This window comes from Budorcas taxicolor, chromosome 11 (assembly GCF_023091745.1).
Source record: "Budorcas taxicolor isolate Tak-1 chromosome 11, Takin1.1, whole genome shotgun sequence".
Classification (NCBI taxonomy): domain Eukaryota; kingdom Metazoa; phylum Chordata; class Mammalia; order Artiodactyla; family Bovidae; genus Budorcas; species Budorcas taxicolor.
The window spans coordinates 117,962,363-117,969,303 of NC_068920.1; positions in this window are offsets into that span (position 1 = coordinate 117,962,363).

Below are 6,941 nucleotides of genomic sequence, written 5' to 3' on the forward strand. Positions count from 1 at the left end.
CCGTGCCAGGGATTCTCCAGGCAAGAACAACACTGGAGTAGGTTTCCATTTCCTTTTCCAATGCATGAAAGTGAAAAGTGAAAGTGAATTTGTTCAGTCGTGTCTGACTCTTTGGTACCCCATGTACTGCAGCCTACCAAGCTTCTCCATCCATGAGATTTTTCAAGTAAGAGTACTGGAGTGGGTCGTCATTGCCTTCTCCCATTACTGCAATGGCCAGTTACAAATTAGACATGAGAATTTTCTATTGAAAAATTGTTTTAAATACAACTATATCTTCATCAGAGGTAATTTGAAGGGAAAGCCATGCATAGAACCATGTATGTGTATATACTCACACATATAAATCTGTGAAGTTGTTCAGTCATGTCTGACTCTTTGTGACCCCACAGACCATAGCCTGCCAGTCTCCTCCATCCATGGGATTCTCCAGGCAAGAATTTTGGAGTGGGTTGTGATTTCCTTCTCCAGGGGATCTTCCTGATCCAGGGATCGAACCTGGGTTTCCCACACTGCAGGCAGACTCTTTATGGTCTGAGCCATCAGAGGCTCCTGTATATATGTATATAAGAAATCAAAGTTCCTACTACAGAGTGTTTTCTGACTGATGGGTATTTCAGAATACTATTTAGATACTTTTAAATTACATTCTAATTATACTCAGAGGGTATAGGAATTGCAGTAATAAACATCTAAGTTCCTGTTGCCTCCTTACTTAGGCTCCTACAGAATGGAGTGAAATCTATTCTAAGTTACTGAAGCATGTTCCTTCTGTTCAATTGATATTGTCACTATTCTTCAAGCCGCCTGATTCAGATGTGAATGACTCAGGATCATTTGTGGTCCTTGAGCATAAACATGTATCTCACTTTCCTGTATAAATGCAATACTAACTCTGAACTTGCTATAAACTGTTACATATAAACTAAACTTTTGCATTTTTCTCCCGATTGGGCTCTCTACAGCTTCAGATAAGGAGAGTTTATGTTTGGGATATACTTCAGACATTTTTTTCAGTTGCAAAATTTCCTATTTAGAAATGAAGGGCTTACTTGTGAAGTCATAAATTGATTTATAGAAGACTTTAATCTGGGCAGGTGGCAGCTTAATGTCTTCTCATCCAATTCTGGGGCATTTTCTTCTTATTTTATATAATACATGATATGGATGAAGGGAATGTTAGTAACTATAGAATAGTCCAGAATAGCTCTAATGTTAGGGTTTACAAACAAGCAAGATGATCAAATAGTCTCTTGTGTTTTCTTCATATTTATAATTTACTGTTTGTTTGCTTTAACTCAGTTAGTATGAAATTAATCAGACCATTAGCACCTAAAGCACTCTGATACTTTTCTTTAGAGATTATGGGGAAAAAACATTTAGCCAGATTGTGATAGTACTAAGGTTATTTTGCTGTTTTGTAGTTGAATCTTCACCAAAACATAAGCCCCCTTTGTGTTAGCACAGTGCAATCAAATATGTTTGAGTGAAGACTTGAGCAGTCTGTTAATGTACTGACAATGACAGCTAGTAAAAAACAATAGTTTAAATCCTATTTTTTCTTTCAAGAGAAAAGTTGGTAGTGAAAAACACAAAATGCATAGACAGGCTGAGCTGAATATTATTAAATCTATCTATGAAAACACCAAACATGCATTAATTAAATACAAATGCATTGCTATGCCTTATCAATATATAGAGATTGATATAGATATGTATATACTTAATGCCCAAAACATCCTTAGCAGTTATATACTATTATCCTATTATTTCCATTTTACAGATAAGTAGCTAGAGTAGAAATGGTTAATTTATTAACTTACTTTTTCTCTTTAATCCAGTACGTAGAGACAGAATTCTCTTTTTGCTCACTGATACAGTGCATGCTCTACTTGATAAATGGAGAAACAGTTAATAGTGCTGCACTGGAATGCAGATCATTTTTACTTCAATAATCATGTTCTTCCTAATATAGTGTTTGCTTTCAATTGAAAAAAAATGTACCAGTGTGGCAGGAAGAAAAATAATGCTGACTGGTGGTATCATTTAAAGCTTCATGAAATAATTGATACAAAATATGTGCATGCATGTTCAGTCACTTCAGTTGTGTCTGACTCTTTGCAACTTTATGCACTATAGTCCACCAGGCTCATCTATCCATGCGATTCTCCAGGCAAGTATACTGGAGTGGGTTGCATACTCTCCTCCAGGGGATCTTCCTGACCCAGGGATCAAACCCATGTCTCTTATGTCTTCTGTATTGGCAGATGGATTCTTTACTACTAACACCACCTAGGAAGCCCCAGTATAAAATATAGTTCAGGTCAGTTGCTCAATCATGTCTGACTCTTTGTGACCCCATGGGATGCACCCTGCCAGGCTTCCCTGTCCATCATCAACTCCCGGAACTTGCTCAAACTCATGTACATTGGGCCAGTGATGCCATCCAACCATCTCATCCTCTGTTGTCTCCCTCTCCTGCCTTCAATCTTTCCCAGCATCATTGTCTTTACCAATGAGTTAGTTCTTCTTATCAGGTGGCCAAAGCCACCTGATTGGAGCTTCAGCATCAGCATCAGTTCTTCTAATGAATATTCAGGACTGAATTCCTCTAGGACTGACTGGTTTGACCTTCTTGCAGTCCAAGGGACTCTCAATAGTCTTCTCCAACACCGCAGTTCAAAATCATCAATTCTTTGACACTCAGCTTTCTTTACGGTCCAACTCAACATCCATACATAACTACTGAAAAAAACCATAGCTTTGACTAGATGGACCTTTGCTGGAAAAGTAATGTCTCTGCTTTTTAATATGCTGTCTAGGTTGTCATAGCTTTTCTTCCAAGAAGCAAGCATCTTTTAATTTCATGGCTTCAGTCACCATCTGCAGTAATTTTGGAGCCCAAGAAAATAAAGTCTGTCACTGTTTCCATTGTTTTCCCATCTATTTGCCATGAAGTGATAGGAGCAGATGCCATGATCTTAGTTTCTTGAATGTTGAGTTTTCAGCCAAATTTTTCACTCTCCTCTTGCACATTCATCAGGAGGCTCTCTAGTTCCTCTTTACACTCTGCTACAAGGGTGTTATCCTCTGTGTATCTGAGGTTATTGACATTTCTCCCAACAATCTTGATTCCAACTGTTCTTCATCCAGCCCGGCATTTCACATGATGTACTCTGCATATAAGTTAAATAAGCAGGGTGATAATATATATCCTTGATGTACTCCTTTCCCTATTTGGAACCAGTCCGTTGTTTCATGACTAGTTCTAACTGTTGCTTCTTGACCTGCATATAGATTTCTCAGGAGGCAGCTAAGGTAGTCTGGTATTCCTATCTCTTTAAGAATTTTCTGCAGTTTGTGGTTATCCATACAGTCAAAGGCTTTTGCATAATTAATAAAGCAGAAGTAGATTTTTCCTGGAACTCTCTTGCTTTTTCTATGATCCAGCAACTCAGCAGCTCTATGGTGGGGCTAATGATGACCTCCTCTAAGAGGGCTTATGCTACATGCTGTATGTCTGAAGTCTCCTGCAGCCAGAGCCCCTATCCCTGTGGCAGGCCACTGCTGACTGTGCTTCTGCAGGAGACATTCAAACACTCAAAGGCAGGTCTCGCTCAGTATCTGAGGGATCTCTGGGTCCTGGTGCACACAAGGCTTTGATTGAACCCTCCAAGCATCTCTGGCAGGTACAGGGTTTGATTCTAAAAGCAATTTTGCCCCCAACCATCTTGTTGGGGTTTCTCCTTTGCCCTTGGATGTGAGGTATCACTTTTGGTGGGATCCAACATTCTCCTGTGGATGGTTGTTCAGCAGCAAGTTGCAATTTTGTTCTCACAGGAGATGAGTGCATGTCCTTCTAAACACGGCCTGCACAGCACCAGAGTTTTCTCTATCTCTTGGAGTTTGCTCATGTCCGTTTAGTTGGTGATGCCATCTGATGATCTCATTCTCTGTCGCCCCCTTACTCTGCCTTCAATCTTTCTTAGCATTAATTTATCCTAGGAAAGGATAAATCACACTTTGTAGAAGGCCAAGCCCAAATCAACAACAGCAATACCATGACAAATACCGAAATATAATTGACAGATATGTCAGGGCAATGTGCAGAAACAAATAAACAGTAGTACTTGTAAATCCAGTTTTTACCATGCATATAGGAATGAATTCTACCTGCAATACTATAGCAAACTAAACATCTTATAGGTTTTTAAATGTTTTCTATCATCAATTACTTAACTTTCAAAATATCTCTGCTTTCCAAATCTGTGTTATCATCCTCTTCCTTACAGAAGATAAACACAAAATGCAAAAGGTGAAGAGATTTATCAGCATGGTTCAGATAGAAAGGTTATTAGGGTGTAAAATACCTACTCTAATCAATCAATATCCTGTAACAGATGTCTGATTGGATGTGTTTTTGTAGACAGGAAAGATAGGGCAAAATCATTTACAAAGTATCCCAAATCTTTCAGCAATAAATTCAGAAACTTGACTGATACCTGAAATTAATTTGGCATAGTTTAAGATGAATTCATCACATGTTTGAAATCATCTTCTATCTTTTGATTCATATGTATTGCAAAAAGAGAATTATAGCCATAAAGAAATTACCAAAAAGTTATATATTCATCAATTCATTCTTTTCTGTATAACCTTCATTCTTTTTTGAGTATTAGTGTAGTTTTCTGCATGACTGTTATCAATAAGATGAACACAATTTTACTTTAATAATAAAAATTTCTTTCATACTTATTGAGTGCAAATATTTTATTAATATGACACATTCAGTAAAAATTATCTCTTTTATAAGTTTATTTTGTGACTTTTTTCCCTTTTCTTTCTAAGAATATTACAATGTATGTTTGACGACTGTGTTCTATTATCTTAAGACATCTTAGAATGGAAACACTAGATAAAGGCTTGGAACATTTGTTTCTGTATATCTTGATACTTACTACTAAGTACATAAAAAATATTCTTATTTATAGATCTACTATATGGGCTTTGCTGGTGGTTCATTTGTAAAGAATTCACCTGCCAATGCAGGAGACAAGTATATGATCTCTGGGTGGGGGAGATCCCCTGCAGAAAGAAATGGCAGCACACTCCAGTATTCTTGCCTGATAATACCATGGACAGAGAAGCCTACAGTCCATGGGGTAACAACAGTCAGATGTGACACAATGACTAAACAACAACTATAGATACAAGTTTGACAATAAATATAAAATGTGTGCAAATATAATTTAAAATATAATATCTGATAATATATTTGAGGTTTCCCTAGTAGGGCTATATATTTTACATTTTTTAAATTTGATTTTCTGAATTTCTGATATCATGTTATATCATCTATAATATCAGTTCAGCTGAGCTCAGTTCAGATGCTCAGTCATGTCCGACTCTTTGCAACCCCATGAACTGCAGCACACAGGCCTTCTTGTCCACCACCAACTCCTGGAGTTCACTCAAACTCATGTTCATCGAGTTGGTGATGCCATCCAGCTATCTCATCCTCTGTCGTCCCCTTCTCCTCCTGCCCCCAATCCCTCCCAGCATCAGAGTCTTTTCCAATGAGTCAACTCTTCGCATGAGGTGGCCAAAGAATTGGAGTTTCAGCTTTAGCATTAGTCCTTCCAATGAACACCCAGGACTGATCTCCTTTAGAATGGACTGGTTGGATCTCCTTGCAGTCCAAGGGATTCTCAAGAGTCTTCTCCAACACCACAGTTCAAAAGCATCAATTTTTTGGTGCTCAGCTTTCTTCACTGTCCAACTCTCACATCCATACATGACCACTGGAAAAACCATAGCCTCAACTAGACGGACCTTGTTGGCAAAGTAATGTCTCTGCTTTTGAATATGCTATCTAGGTTGCTCATAACTTTCCTTCCAAGGCCTAAGTGTCTTTTAATTTCATGGCTGCAGTCACCATCTGCAGTGATTTTGGAGCCCCAGAAGATAAAGTCTGACACTGTTTCCACTATTTCCTCATCTATTTCCCATGAAGTGATGGGACCGGATGCCATGATCTTCGTTTTCTGAATGTTGAGCTTTAAGCCGACTTATTCACTCTCCTCTTTCACTTTCATCAAGAGACTTTTTAGCTCCTCTTCACTTTTTGCCATAAGGGTGGCGTCATCTGCATATCTGAGGTTATTGATATTTCTCCCGGCAATCTTGATTCCAGCTTGTGTTTCTTCCAGTCCAGCGTTTCTCATGATGTACTCTGCATACAAGTTAAATAAGCAGGGTGACAATGTACAGCCTTGACGTACTCCTTTTCCTATTTGGAACCAGTCTGTTGTTCCATGTCCAGTTCTAACTGTTGCTTCCTGACCTGCATATAGGCTTCTCAAGATGCAGGCCTGGTGGTCTGGTATTCCCATCTCTTTCAGAGTTTTCCATAGTCTATTGTGATCCACACAGTCAAAGGCTTAGGCATAGTCAATAAAGCAGACATAGATGTTTTTTTGGAACTCTCTTGCTTTTTCGATGATCCAGAGGATGTTGGCAATTTGATCTCTGGTTCCTCTGCCTTTTCTGAAACCAGCTTGAACATCTGGAAGTTCATGGTTCATGTATTGCTGAAGCCTGGCTTGGAGAATTTTTATCATTACTATCGTGTGACATGACAGCAATTGTGCAGTAGTTTGAGTATTCTTTGGCATTGCCTTTCTTTGGGATTGCAATGAAAACTGACCTTTTCCATTCTTGTGGCCACTGTCAAGTTTTCCAAATTTGCTGGCATATTGAGTGCAGCACTTTCACAGCATCATATAAGTAGTTTTAAATATCATATGGGCAAAGTCTTGATGTATGGTTTGTATTTTTTTCTTAAAATTATCACTGAAGCTAAAAATTGTGAGTTTTTAAATAAGAATCTCTCAGCAATTTTTGTGTGATTTCTTTTATTACCTCAAATTTTATTAAAAAAA